Below are 15,946 nucleotides of genomic sequence, written 5' to 3' on the forward strand. Positions count from 1 at the left end.
GCAGTGTAAACTCTGTTTGTCCATACTTTTGCAGAAAAATATTTCCAGCCCCTATGAGCGAGGTTCACACTGTCAGCAGGAGTATTCTCCTGCTGACAGCACAGTTTACACTGCTACTTGCCACAGCAAAATGTTTCTTTCATTACGTTTTTTTAAAGCACCTATGAACAGGGGAGCCAACAGCCTCCACGTATCCCTGGGCAAAGTGGGAGGGGAGCCTGGCTCTGTGCTCCTGAAGGGGCGTGGCTTCAGTGGAAGGGGTGGAACCAGAGGCAGTCAGCCTCCCTGCCACCTGGAGAGTGTGTCACACACCCCCTCACCCCAAACCTCAGAACAGTACAGAGCACACAGGTGACAATGTAAAGAGCCTGGGGCTCTGGCTGCCATCTTTGAATTGCCCCTGTTGTTGGGCCTGCCTGGCTATGTCGACATTGGCAGCTTCTTGCGCAAGAAAACGTCCACACTGCCATGTGCGCGCTGTGCTTTTGCGCCAGAGCATCCATGGCAATGTGGACGCTCTTTTGCACAAGAAAATTCTGATGCCATTTTAGCCATAGGACTTCCTTGCGCAAGAATCCCCTGCCGAGCATCCACAAGATCTCCTGCGCCAGAGGGCTTACACCTGTTAAGAAAGAGCATAGCTCTGGCGCAAGGAGCCCTCTCTTACCACGCCGTACTGTAAATTTCCTTGTGCAAGAGTGGGCAGGCAGTGTAGACGCTCTGCGGGTTCTTGCGCAAGAATGGCTGTACTTGCGAAAGAAGCTGCAAGTGTAGACATAGTCCCTGTGAGCGATAGATTTTGCCAGTGCAGACAAGGCTTGCCTGCCTCATTTTTATCGCATAGAGAAAAGGGTATATTAATACTTACATAGAAGTATTACAAACCTTCATTATTTGTAAGGCTCTTTTAAGAACATCTGCCACATGGTGCTGTTGAAATGCAAGGCAGTTGTAATAGTGTGGGAATGACTGGAATGCTTTGGAAGTCCAATGTAGCATATGCAGTATGTCCTGCACTGGTGGGATTTTTCCTGTATGCAGATGAGTTTCATGCTGGCATGAAACAGTCATCTGTTAACGTAAGCAATGCTGAAATCAACAGTAGTGTAGATGGGTTTGAAATAGTTAGAAGTTGAGCCCCTTAAATAGTTGTCTCCTGCTCTATGCATTTCAGTTGATGGCTGCTGCTTTTAAAACACACATCAAGCATTTGCCTTTCAGAACATTTCAGGAAACAAGATTTTTAAACTCATTGAACTCAAGTGTGTTTCTGCTTTCATTCTGGCCTGCTAGTCTTTCTCAGCAATTTGCTTCCCATGTCTTCTGTTGATTAGTGTGAAAATTCCTATCAGCTGGTGCTGAGCCTGTAGCTTCAGGAAACCTGTTGCTGTTCCTATAGCTAGGTAAAATTGTATTTAAAATGCATCATGTGAGATTGAATTTTGTGCTTGCATAAGTGAACAGGCCTGAGTTGAACCAGGCACAATGTTCGAGTGCTTAGGCTAACTTCTTCCCTATAGCTTCCCATCCGCTAACACTATAAGTATAGTATGTTATCTGAATATTGCAGATTTTGCTGTCACCTACATATGTGTAACCCCTTCATAGAAAATTGCATGCTGATGTGTACCTCCTGAAGTTCCATTCACTTTACTATTCATGTTACGTTGCACATGTCTCAAGTGGCTCACTAGGGTCATGCAAGTGAATTGACAGCCACAGGTCTGGATGATGAAGATTACACTCAATCAACAGTACAGTGTCACTGAAGCTAATGTGGTTAACCCCAAGAATGGGGTAAAAGGCACTGTTTGACCAATTGCTTTCATGTGATTGCACAGGTATAACTGAAAGAATGTGGTTTTGGAAGGGCAAGAATAGAATAGGTGGGCATTGGGGGAAGAGCAACAGCAGAAACCATGTTCCAGACTGGAACCTGTAGATTAAACTAGCATTCTTCAGGGTATCCCTTTTAGCAGAGAGGTAGCCAGTACAAGCGGATAGGGCCCTGGAATGGCAGTCAGTAGTGCTATATGTTGTTAAAGACAATAGCAGAACAAGGAGATGGCTTGGCTGCTCCAACCCAGGATAAAGTCTCTTAGTTTCTGCAGTTGGTACCATTTTGTGAGTGAGGATTTCTTTGTTAACCAGACATCAGTTCTTGCTCGGCTTTTCTTTTCAGCTTACTTGCTCTAGAGTGATGATTCTTGTAATATGTAATAAAACAACTGGCTAGTTTCCAACTGGAACCTGGATCATCTCAATTTTATAGATTGTGTTTGGAGAAAGAGAATCCTGTTTTGTTTCTTAAAGCTTTAGCATGTGGTTACCCACAAGCTGTATCATGTATGGGCATGGAACAGCTGTATGTGGCGAGCTTCTAGCTGCCTCACCCTTTCCCCACATTGAGTCTCCTAAATCCCAGCTGTGATTGAGCTCAGAAGCCCTACAAAACCTATAGAATGGGCTCTCCATCTACAGTACTCTTTAACTTGCCTTTCCCAATGTAAAGGCCATTCCAAGTGTGGACTGATACATCTGCTCCTTCCATTGCTTTTTCAATTTGATTATTCTCTCCTTTCTTTTGATGCTAGCATAAATCCATGCAACCTGCACCAGGACAGACACTGTAGTCTCTTCTATATTGTTTAGGGGGACAGCTGGAGGCATTCATCCAGTGCAGAGCAAGCATTATTACTCCACATTCTATGCTTGTTGCTGTCACAAGCACCTGAGCACCACTGGCCCAAGGAAGCAGAGCACTGTTCACACTGTGTGGGACCCAAGTTTAAAATATGTTTTAACAAGTTTTGAAAATGGCTTCAATTAAATGTGTTACTTGCAGTTTGGCTGGGCAGGGTCCCTGAGGCATAACTGTGTTCTCAACTACGTCAGAAACCAATTTTGCTGGAGCTGTGTTTAGATGTCAAGTATTTTGCCCACGAAAGCTTATGCTCCAACACTTCAGTTAGTCTATAAGGTGCCACAGGACTCCTCGCCACTTTTGTGTTTAGACAGATTCTTAACACTGTTCCTGACTGAAGCACATAGGGCATCACAACACTTGTCTACATCTGCAAGCTTTGGCACCAAAAGCCCCTTTTTGGCCACAAAGCCCAGAGAGTGTCCACATTGCACTGTGATGAGTCGCACCAAATGCCCAGTTTTGGTGACGACAAACTTCCACCTCTGCACAAGACTTTTGACTCTCCCACTCTCTTTACTGTGCATAATCATGTAGTGTGTACTACAGTAGGGGTTTTTTTGTCAACTTTCCCTCCAGCATGTTTCCCCACAATGCCCAATTAGCCTGGCCAGCACTTTGAACTCCACTGCTCTGCAGACTCATAAACAGGCGAGCAGATGTGCTCCTCTCACCTGCAAACCCTGGGAACTTTAAAAACACATTTCCTGGTGTCTGGCTCATTGTGTGGTGGTCCTCATGGCATCTTCTCAGGGAACCAGGAGTGGGTATTGCTCAAAATGCCATCCTGCTTGGAGCACCACAGAGCTTTTGGATCTTATTAGGATGTGGAACGAAGAACCGATGCAATCACAGCGGTGAATGATCCATAGGAACTGGGACATGCACAGTCCCATTTCTTGAGTCCTGTGTGAAAAATGGTATGATGGAGACACCCTGCAATGCAGAGCCAAGATAAAGGAACTCCAGCAGGTGAAAGAGGCAAATAGATTATCTGGTGTTGCACCCCCCTCTCCCCGCACCTGCTGTTTTTATCACGAGCTAGACACAATCCCGGAGGAGCATCCACACCCAAGGAGAATGTGGCTACCTCCCATAGTACAGAGTCAGAAACCTTTGTCCTGGAGACAGAAATTATTGATGAAGAGGCAGAAGTGGGTGAAGGGGTTAGGGTCAGTCTGACAACCAGTGCACAAGGCAGTGAGGAAGTATTCTTGAGTCCTGATGTTTCTGTGAGGGGACTCAGCAACTGTATGTGGAGCATGAACGAAGGGAAGAGACGTGGGACCATGAAGCAAGAGTATGTTGCTGTGCAGGCAGGTGGGGGGTCTGGTTGGCAGCCATGCAGGATGCCAAGTTGCTCTACTGCAGCTGAGGAAGGAGGTCCATAGTGCTGTGGGACAATAAAATGCTTTAGTGCCATCGGGAGGGTGGTAAGTTCTAGTGCAGCCAAGGGAGTGGAGGCAGTGGCCATGTCGGGTGGTTAGTCACTGTGTATTGCAGTGGGGTGGGGTTGGGGTGGGTGGCAGAAGCACGGGGGGATAAATTGCAGTGTATTGCAGCGTAGTGGGAGGGAGTGAGTGGTGGGTTGGGAAGCTGCTCTGGCAGCTGGGCCTGGGGGTAGCAATGCAGGGTGACCGGAAGCGCTGTTTCTGTGAGCCGTCTGCATTATGTCCAAACAGAGTATCGATGTGCACAGAGATATCAATAGACTCTTCCTGGGAGATGGTGTTGAAGCTTTGCCTGAGGTACTTACTAATTTACTCAGAGATTCCATGGCAGAGCTGCTGTTTCCCCGCCACTGTGGTATGACAGTCTCCCAAACCATTCCTCACACTGTGCTGCCAGAACCAAAGGGGCACAGAGTTTGGCTGCCTAAGGGGCAGGGTACTCACTGCTCGCATCCAGAAGCAGAACCTGGGTTTGCCCATTAACCTTCAGCAGGGATATGTCAGCCAGAGTCATGGCAGTCTGGGGGCAAGTGTAGGATTATTACTAATTGTTTCCATGTACAGCTGCTGAACTAGCCCAGACAGCACTTTCTTGGAGACCCATGCCCAACACTCCTCCCCTCTTTACTCTCACCTTTAAAACGCACCATGATCTGTTTGCCTCTAGGGTAACAAACCAAGTGGCCAGTTTTGTTCACAGATGTACTTGTTTGTGAAATGTTACAATCTTGATCATGAAAAGTACAGTCACTCCATTGTTAAAGGTTACTTTTCCAGACTCATAGACTCATAGACTTTAAGGTCAGAAGGGACCATTATGATCATCTAGTCTGACCCCCTGCACAGTGCAGGCCACAGAATCTCGCCCACCCCTCTTAGAATAATCCTCTCACCTATGTCTCAGATATTGAAGCCTTCCAATACTTTGAAGGCCCCAACATGCAGAGAGTCCTTCAGCTGTGATCTGTGCCCAATGCTACAGAGGAAGGCGAAAAACCTCCAGGGCCTCTGCCAATCTACCCTGGAGGAAAATTCCTTCCTGACCCCAAATATGGCGATCAGCTAAACCCTGAGCATGTGGGCAAGACTCACCAGCCAGACACCCAGAAAGTTCCCTATAGCAACTCCTATCATCCCTCCATTGACCTATTTCCAACTGGAAATGAATGGTCAATTAGTGACCAAGATCATGTTATTTCATCCAACCATCCCCTTATCATAGAATCAGAACTGGAAGAGACCTCAGAAGGTCGTCAAGTCCAGCCCTCCGCTCTAGGCAGGACCAATCCCATCTAAATCAACCCGGCCAGGGCTTTGTCAAGCCGAGACTTAAACACCTCTAGGGATGGAGACTCCACTACTTCCCTAGGTAACCCATTCCAATGCTTCACTACCCTCCTAGTAAAATAGTTTTTCCTAATATCCAATCTGGACCTCTCCCACCACAACTTGAGACCATTGCTCCTTGTTCTGCCATCTGTCACTACTGAGAACAGCCTCTCTCCATCCTCTTTGGAACCTCCCTTCAGGAAGTTGAAGGCTGCTATCAAGTCCCCCCTCACTCTTCGCTTCTGCAGACTAAACAGACCCAAGTCCCTCAGCCTCTCCTCGTAGGTCATATGCTCCAGACCCCTAATCATTTTGGTTGCCCTCCGCTGGACCCTCTCCAATGCGTCCGCATCCTTTTTGTAGTGGGGGGCCCAGAACTGGACACAGTACTCCAGATGTGGCCTCACCAAAGCCGAATAAAGGGGAATAATGACATCTCTGGATCTGCTGGCAATGCTCCTCTTAATGCATCCTAATATGCCATTAGCTTTCTTGGCTACAAGGGCACACTGTTGACTCATATCTAGCTTCTCATCCACTGTAACCCCCAGGTCCTTTTCTGCAGAACTACTACTTAACTGGTTGGTCCCCAGCCTGTAACTATGCTTGGGATTCTTCCGTCCCAAGTGCAGGACTCTACACTTGTCTTTGTTGAATCTCATGAGATTTCTAGTGGCCCAATCCTCCAATTTGTCCAAGTCACTCTGGACCCTATCTCTGCCCTTAAGCGTATCTACCTCTCCCCCTAGCTTAGTGTCATCTGCAAACTTGCTGAGGGTGCAATCTATCCCCTCATCCAGGTCATTAATAAAGATATTGAACAAAACCGGTCCTAGAACCGAACCTTGGGGCACTCCACTAGAAACTGACCTCCATCCTGACATCGAACCGTTGATCACTACCCGCTGGGCCCGGCCTTCTAGCCATCTTTCTATCCATCTTACCGTCCATTTATCCAATCCGCATTCCCTTAACTTGCTGGCAAGAATATTGTGGGAGACCGTATCAAAAGCCTTGCTAAAGTCAAGGTATATAACATCCACTGACTTTCCCATGAGACTTTCCCATGACCCGACCATGAGAAGTCAGGCACCTTCACCAGCAAAGAGATTCTGTCAGCTAAAGAAAAAACCCTGGAGAATAAGGGAGGATCTGGTCAAGGATGAGTTGCATCATTCTACGCTTCATATAGAGACAAGGGAGCAAAGAAGAATTTTAGAGATCAAAGTGAGAACAGAAGAACAGAACATAAACCACTGAGCACATCCGCGAGCTCATGGAAGACCAAATAAGATGCTGAAGTGTCTTATCAAGATGCAGAATGAGCACAGCCAGAAGCCTGCCTGTCAACACATGCAGAATTCTTTTCACAGCAATCGGCCTTCCATGCCCAAATGAAATTAGGGGTCACCTAATGAAATTAATAGGTAGCAGGTTTAAAACAAACAAACAAAAGGAAGTTTTTCTTCACACAGCACATGGTTGGCCTGTGGAACTCCTTGCTATAGGAGGTTGTGAAGACCCAGGACTTTAACAGGGTTCAAGAAAGAACTAGATAAATACATGGAGGATAGGTCCATCAATTCTTATTAGCCAGAGTGGGTAGGAATGGTGTCCCTAGCCGCTATCAAAAGCTGGGAATGGGTGACGAGAGGGATCACTTGATTACCTGTTCTACTCACTCCCTCTGGGGCATCTGGCATTGGCCACTGTTGGAAGACCAGATACTGAACTAGATGGACCTTTGGTCTGGCCCAATATAGCTATTCTTATGCATGCACATCAGCCTCTATGGCTTCACATGCAAAATTCATTATTCAGCCAATCTCCCTCCGTTCCCACTCACTCATTTTCACAATCAATTTTTTTTCCCCAGCACACTCCACTCCCAGTGAAAGCAGCTGTGACTTTGACAGCTGGATGTCGTCATTGTGAGGTTTCAAATAACTTTTGTCATCTGTGATTGATTGGAGGAGTGCTGTCCTTCTCTGAGCATCCCAGTATTCAGTGACTAAAGAGTTAAACTCAGGTAGCTAGGAGGTGTTGGCAGGGAGCCAGAAGAGCCAATGGGAGAAGATGTTGAGATTTGAATTGAAAGAAACCTTGCTTGTTTTTTTTTAATTTGTGAGAGTTTAAGCCAGGGTCTGGGGGAACAAGATGAATCGCACCAGACAGGACTACCATGCCTACAAAGACTACTGGTCATGGAAATGGACTGGACTTTGAAGTATGGATATGTGAGTAGATAGGGAATGCCTATTTAGACACAATCAGGTGATTTTTTTTCTTTGTTTTGTAGTTTGGTTAAACTTCTCTGCTCCATGTGGAATCCCCCCCCCCCCCCATACTGTAATGTTAAGATGAATCCCAGAGATTAAATTGTGTTTTAATTTGTTCTTTTCTCGGTTGCTTTAAAACAGCTAGTAGCCAAGCATGCTTTACCAAGCATATCTTTGTTTTGTTAATATCACCTTTTGTAAGAATATAATTTGATTCTTGTATCCTGGACGGTAATAGGAGTTCTGTGTGTGTATGCCTAAGACTGTGAGGTCAGCTATCCAAGACTGCATTTTTTGTGTTTTGTTTTCCCCTCAAACTCTCTTGTGGTAAAAGAGCTTTGGGGTACTCCTCTGGAAGAAGCTCCCAAGTGCATTCTTCCTGGGTTCAAGAAGAAAGGGTTGTGGTTTTTTTCCTCACTTGAGCAGTGGCAGCTCCCTCCCAAGGTCAGGGAATCTGTGATCTTGGGGAGCTTTTAAGCAGAAGCCTATAGAGGCAAGGTATTTTTAAAGTCTCTGGCTACTTCCTGCACTCAGAGTACCAGAATGGGGAACAGCCTTGACACCATCCCTTATGACTGACCATCATGATTGCAAGACATCCATAAAGACAAATGTGATGCAGGTTTGCATGAGTTCATTTTGTGTGATACAACCCACACCAATCACTCTGGTCTCTGTGGAAGCCTGAAATATCCCTTGGGTTTCATGAGAATGCCTTGCTAAGGATGATTGGTGGGATTAGACAGGAGTAGTCCCAACACAGAGAAATGTCAATGCCGCTCGTTGTCAAAGTGGTTCCTCAGAGTTTCCCTGACAGTGATAGCCACCCTATAGGCTCCTGACAGCACAAGTCTCTGGCTGTTCAAAGTGTGTGTCCATGTACTGTCTCATTGTTCCACCCATGGCCAAATGCTTCACTCTTACTCACAGAAATTATGTAAGCAACAGCATGTAGCCACCATCTTGGAGGTATGATCCTCCAAAAGGTCATACAGACACCATCTCCCTTTCAGTCTGTCAAAGGAACATTCAACAAGCATGTGGCAGTGGCTTAGCCTGTTGTTGAACATCTCCTTTCTGGTGTCCCGTTGCCCCATCTAGGGGGGCTTCATGAGACAGGGCTATAAGCGGTAAACTGCATCACCTGTCACCTAGGCTCACTGGCCATTTCCACATCCCCCACTGTAATTTTCTGGTCTGGAATGAAAATCCCAGTATGCAGTTTTCTATACAGGCCCCTGTTCCTGAAGATGTGTGTATCATGCACCTTTCCAGACCACCCCATATTTGTCTGTGAAACTCCCATGGTGATCCACAAGTGCTTGAAGCACTATGGAGAAGTACCCCTTACTATTGTAATGTGAGGCAAAGTGCGGAGGCACTACAATGGGAATGTGTGCCATCAATTGCTCTACAGCATTGTTGCAAGGTATGACAGGGTCAGGCCAGAGGGGTACAGAAGAGTGGTAGAAGGGAAGTATATTAGCCCTAGATCAAGTAAGTCTCTGTTCCTAAGGTAAACTAACAAGGGCTAATCCAGAACCAGCAGGAACTAAAACCAATCAGGGCAATTAAGTCACCTGAAGCTAATTAGGAGGTTTCCAGAATCAAGTGAGTTACTGTTTCTCTCAACCTCTTTTTATAAAGTACCCCTTTTAAAAAAAAATTGTAAGTACCCCCAGTACCTACAGTTCTCAGACACACACAATTTTCTTCTACCATTGCAACACATTTGTTTAAATAACTTAATCGTAGCCAGGCGGGTGATGTACTAATTGTAAAAAGTACAAAAATAAAGTGCTGTAAAACTTAAAACAAAAAATCAGTTTTCTCCAAATTTCAGTTGTGTGGACATATCCCCCCAGACTTCTCTCACGTACCCCTAAGGGTATTCGTACCACTGGTTGGCTATGTCTAGACTACATCCCTTTTTCGTAAAAGGGATGTGAATTAGATGTATCGCAATTGCTAATGAAGCGGGGATTTAAATCTCCCCTGCTTCATTAGCATAAAAATGGCTGCTGCTTTTTTTCCGCACGGAGCTTTGTCAGAAAAAAGTGCCAGTCTAGACGCTGATCTTGCGGAAAATAAAGCCTTTTCCAAAAGATCCCTGGAGCTGCCTGCTGCGGCCACATGGTTGCACGTGCTGCATACTGCCTAATGCTACACAGCCCATGCAGCTCACATAGCCTGAGTGACATGCTCTCCCCCTCCCCCCTTTGGGTACTGGGCTCCCCTCCCCCCCCCGCCCTTGTGAGTGCAAAGTGCAACACTCACCAGTGGAGCATGGGAGTCATCGGGGCTGCCGGAGGGGGCCTGCAGGGTGGCAGTGCTGGCCTTGTCCTCCAACCCACTGCTGCTGTCTCCTTCCCCTGCCTCGGTGGTCCTGGTGACAAGGGGGCGCACGCACGTGTCCACAGGGACGGCAGGTCCCTGCAGTGCTGGCTGGCCCAGGATGGTGTGGAGCCGTCGGAAGTGGGGGTAGGGGTCAGCTCCTGCCCCCTGGCCCTTGCTGGCCCACACATAGCCCAGGCGCAGCTCTTTCACTTTAGCCTGGACTTGCTCCAGGGTCCGGGCTGGATGTCCCTGCTGGGAGAGCGCCTGGGCCATGGGGTGAAATATTTCCTCGTTCCGGCGACGGGAGTGGTTGTCGTGCAGGGCCTCCTCCTCCTGCCAGAGGTCCAGCAGTGCCTCCAGCTCCCCCGAGGACCAGGACGGAGCCCTTCTTTTTCGGCCCCTTGAGGCCTCCTGTGCTGGGCGTGCAGGTGCTTGATTTTCCCCCCCCCCCCCCCCCCCCCGGAGCTGCCATCATGGTCTGGGTGGCGTTGGGGACATCAGGGGCAGCGTGGCAGAGCTGTGGCCAGAGGTCCCAGAAGGGCTTCTGCCTCGTGGCCTCAGCAGTCTGGTCTGCCTTTAAGGGGTCTTGCGTTACCAGGAAGTCAGGAGCTGGCTTGCAGCTACGGAGCATCCGAACGGCCACTAAGGCTTTTATCCGTTTAGCCTGCTTTTGCGCAAAACGTCTTAGCTGCTTGTCTACATTGGCCTTCTTGTGCAAAATCATTTCCGCAAGAGGGCTTTTTCCTGAACGGGAGCGTCAAAGTATTTGCACAAGAAGCACTGATTTCGGACAGTAGAATGTCAGTGCTCTTGCGCAAAATCAAGCAGCCAGGGTAGACCGCTGGCAAGTTTTTGCTCAAAATCTTGCCAGTCTAGACGCACCCTTAAGGTATGACTTTGTAAGGAAGGACACTATAATGCATGTACAGCTTGGCCATATTCAGCGGTGGCTTTTCTATACAGACACGTATCCCAGGCGGAGGGAGGGTACATAGAGTCATTTAATCATGGAATGAAATGGAAGCCTGTGTCACTGCTGACTAGGCACCGTGATCCATTTTCAGCTTTACTAGTGACCTCCTAATTGAGGGCACTAAGGAAATGGCCTTGAACGTGATTGGAATAGACAGTTGTGGGCAGGCATTTTCCCCCATTCCCTTATCTTGTTGCTTTCCAAATGCCTGAAGCAAGCTGCATGACCCAGGGCCCTGCTCAATGCTTGGATGCCCGATGCTCAGCCACAGTGAAGCTCTGTGGTTTTCTGCTGCAAGCAACAAATGTCTGATGTAATCCATGCAGTGTTGTTAGAAGTAAATGTAAACAGAGACTGTAGTGAACCTCTGTAGTACATATAAAGGGGTAAATCTCTTTGGTGGGAGGGTAAGGAAAGAATTCTTTCCTGCTGCTGGGTTCTCATCAGCTTCTTTGAGCCTGGAGAAAGATTTTAATTAAACTGGACAGAGCCTTAAGCTTCCTAATAGCCTACCCTAGTCAGGAGCAGCACCAAGGCCTAAAGTGCCCTTCTGAAAGGGATTGTTCCGCATGCTAGTTCCTGTAGCATGTGGAGTTCGTACCGCATGGCTACGTCTAGACTAGCATAATTTTCCGGAAATGCTTTTAACAGAAAAGTTTTCCATTAAAAGCATTTTTGGAAAAGAGCATCTAGATTGGCACGGATGCTTTTCCGCTAAAGCACTTTTTGCGGAAAAGCGTCCATGGCCAATCTAGACGCACTTTTGCGCAAAACAAATCTCAGCTGTCTACACTGGCCCTTTTGTGCAAAAGTTTTGCGCAGAAGGGACTTTTGCCCGAATGGGAGCAGCATAGTATTTCTTACTGTAGGAAGTCAGTGCGTTTGTGGAAATTCAAGCGGCCAGTGTAGACAGCTGGCAAGTTTTTCCAGAAAAGCGGCTGATTTTCCAGAAAAACTGGCCAGTCTAGACACAGCCCATGAGTTTAGGGTAGAGTTCTTTTCTATTTCGAGCAAGAACACATGGTCACAACCTGCTGAGAATGAAGAAAGTGCTTGGGTTTTCTCATTCTGTAGGTATTTTCCATAAGAAAATGGGCACAGCGTTTGCCATAATTTTTCTATTTTACTTTTCGAAATGCTGTCTATGTAGGAAAGTCTACAGAGCACATAATTGGAGTAGCACAGAGAAATTAAATACACCTTCAGTCCCAAGTGCAAGAACACAAGATCTACTGGTCAACCTAGTCCCTTCTCATGGGGGTAAGGGCATGCCACTAAGGGTATGTCTACACTACCACCCTAGTTCGAACTAGGGTGGTAATGTAGGCAACCCGAGTTGCAAATGAAGCCCGGGATTTGAATTTCGCGGGCTTCATTTGCATAAAGCCAGGCGCTGCCATTTTTAAATGTCCGCTAGTGCGGACTCCGTGCCGCACGGCTACATGCGGCACGGACTAGGTAGTTTGGACTAGGCTTCCTAGTCCAAACTACCGTTACTTTTCGTGAAATGAGGAGTAACGGTAGTTCGGACTAGGAAGCCTAGTCCAAACTACCTAGTCCGTGCTGCGTGTGTCCGCGCGGCACGGAGTCCGCAATAGTGGACATTTAAAAATGGCGGCGCCCGGCTTTATGCAAATGAAGCCCGCGAAATTCAAATCCCAGGCTTCATTTGCAACTCCGGTTGCCTACATTACCACCCTAGTTCGAACTAGGGTGGTAGTGTAGACATACCCTAAGAAATTAAAGGTTTTCAGAGTTACTTTAATACATCAGGATCAACACACAAAGTAGGTCTTTTGCCATTCTCTGATGACCAGCAAGATCAACCATAAAACAGTTATTATAGGTGTTATGCTGCACCATAACAAATATCTGGCAGGCTATAGAGTCGTTCATATTTGTACTTGCAAGATAGATCATGGGGAAAGAGGGCTGTGATGTTGTCAGGTCCCAGATCATGTAGGACTCTATAGATTAAAACAGCATGTTCAACACAGCTCAAAACAGATGGGACATTGCATTCAACCCCATCTGGTGATGAGCTTGCAGTAGAGCAAGCTTCACAAATGTGCTTGATGCGCAAGCCCAGAGCAACACACGCATTCTCAAATTTCCCGAGACTCACACTGCCTGGGACCATGGGCCAGATTCAATCATTGTGTAACTCAGCTGACTTCAGTGGAGTCAAACGCATCAATAATGTAACCCTATGTTTCTAGGATTATGAAGATTGACATTCCTGTAGGAAAGGCCCTGTTACCTTTTGGGATGGTGCAATTTACTTTCCAGACAGGAAGAAGAACCTATTTTTGTAGCTTCATAGGAAGGGGACCTAGAGTTGGCTCCTGTCTGAATATATTCAGCGGGCTGAATAAATCTCTGGCCTTAGCTCTCTTAGCCTGAAAGTGAAATCCACTTCCTGTTGGTGTGGCATATACTCTAGTCTATAAAGGGGAGACAACAGTCTCCACAGAGGGGCAAAGTATGTGTGTGGGGGTGCGGCTCCATGGCCTCAGTGGAAGGGGCGGGGCCTCCGTAGAAGGGGCGGGGCTGGAGCTGCCAGCCCTCAGTGCCCCCAGACTGTGGCATGCCCTCCCACACAGAGCTCACAGCTGCCTGGAGTGCACAGCATGATGTCCCCACCTTCCCAGGCAGACCTAAGAGTGCTGGAGTGCTCTGCGAAGTGTTCTGGCGTTGATTTAAAGGGCCCAGGGCTCTGGCTGCCACAGTAGCAGCTGGGAGCCGTGGGCCCCTTTGCATCCCCAGGCCCCAGGGCAATTACTCCCTTTGTGACCCCCGCCTCCTCTGTCAGTGAGCCTGCAGCTCTCCACCCCGTATCCATTCATTTCATTCATCCCATTTGTTCCCATTCTAATATCCAGGATTTTGCTGACGCTTCTTTATGCCTGTGTGTCTCTCTCTCTTCATTATCGAACATGCAGGTACCGGTCGTTCCCAGAGGCTGTTCTCCCGCTGCTGCAGGAAGTGGCCTGTGTAAGAGGAGTGCCAAGCAGGATGATGGGCTTGTCTCATCTCGTAAGTGTTCTGCTTACACCTGGTGGGTGATGTGTCACTGGAGCAGCAGTGAGCAGGCCGATGCACGTATACGGCCGGCGCCGAGTGAAAGGCACTGAATTTCAATCAGCTAGCACAGCTTGGGGTCTGCAGCCTCTTTGGTTTTCCTACAGTCAGCTCTCCCCCAAAACCAGGCACTGAAAGAGGCTGGCTCTGCTTGTCAGCTTGAGATGAATGTCAGCCATAGGGGTGGAGGGAGAACCAGCCAGGGTCCAGGAACAAATGAATCCTTTGATGGATGCAGAAATGGAAAAGGTGAGACGTGCTATGTGGGAGGATCCCCTGGAATGGCTCTTACAGAGTGCAGGGAGCTCTTGGGATGTGAGGCTGTCCAGCTTTTACACCGCAGCTCAGGACCGACGTTTTCTCCTCCTCTTCACTGAGAAAAGGAACACGTGAGGGTGTTAAAAGACTGAAGAGCATCTCAAATAAAGCCTGTCAGGAGGAATCGCGTGTTTCTGAGTTACCTCTGGGTCAGGCGCTCTGAGGCTCTGTCAGGGAGAGACACTCACCCTGTGATATGAAGCATTTTAAGAGAAGTTGCTTGTTCCCAGTCTTCTGCCTTTTGTTAGGTGTTTCCCACTCACCTCTACTGAATGCTCTGCTGAGGCTAGAGGCAGGCCAATCCTGATGTTTAAACAAATGTGACCCGCTCTTTCCCTGATAAATTCAAAGTGGCCGTGGAGGCAAATTAAGGTGCTAATTTCACCTGTCCATTTTTAGCAGCCTTCCTTGCACTAAGAAGGGTCAGAACCATTATGACCCTTCTCAGGTTGGTTCTTGTCACTGTTCCACTATTTACCATTCCATATACAGTAGACTTCCGATAATCCGGAACCTATAGGACCTAGGCGGTGCCAGATTATCAGATATGCCGGACTATCAGGAGGCACTATAAGATGGTTATATATATAGGCTGTGTCTACATTGGCACCCTTTTCCGGAAAAGGGATGCTAATGAGACATTTCGGAATTGCAAATGCCACGGGGGATTTAAATATCCCCGTGGCATTTGCATGAACATGGCTGCTGCTTTTTTCCGGCTTACATAAGAACATAAGAAAGGCCGTACTAGGTCAGACCAAAGGTCCTTCTAGCCCAGTATCCTGTCTACCGACAGTGGCCAGCACCAGGTGCACCAGAGAGGGTGGACTGAAGACAATGATCGAGCAATTTGTCTCCTGCCATCTCTCTCCAGCCTGTGACAAACAGAGGCCAGGGACACCATTTTATCCCCTGGCTAATAGCCTTTTATGGACCTAACCTCCATGAATTTATCTAGCTTCTCTTTAAACTCTATTATAGTCCTAGCCTTCACAGCCTCATCTGGCAAGGAGTTCCACAGGTTGACTACACGCTGTGTGAAGAAGAACTTTCTTTTATTCGTTTTAAACCTGCTACCCATTAATTTCATTTGGTGACCTCTAGTTCTTCTATTATGGGAACTAATAAATAACTTTCCTTTATCGGCCCTCTCCACACCACTCATGCTTTTATAGACCTCTATGATATCCCCCCTCAGTCTTCTCTTTTCTAAACTGAAAAGTCCCAGTCGCTTTAACCTCTCCTCATATGGGACCCGTTCCAAACCCCTAATCATTTTAGTTGCCCTTTTCTGAACCCTTTCCAAGGCCAAAATATCCTTTTTGAGGTGAGGAGACCACATCTGTACACAGTATTCAAGATGTGGGCGTACCATAGTTTTATACAGGGGCAGTAAGATGTTCTGTGTCTTATTTTCTATCCCTTTCTTAATAATTCCTTGCATCTTATTTGCCTTTTTGACCGCCGCTGCACA

The sequence above is a fragment of the Pelodiscus sinensis genome, chromosome 23 (genome assembly GCF_049634645.1).
Source record: "Pelodiscus sinensis isolate JC-2024 chromosome 23, ASM4963464v1, whole genome shotgun sequence".
NCBI lineage: Eukaryota > Metazoa > Chordata > Testudines > Trionychidae > Pelodiscus > Pelodiscus sinensis.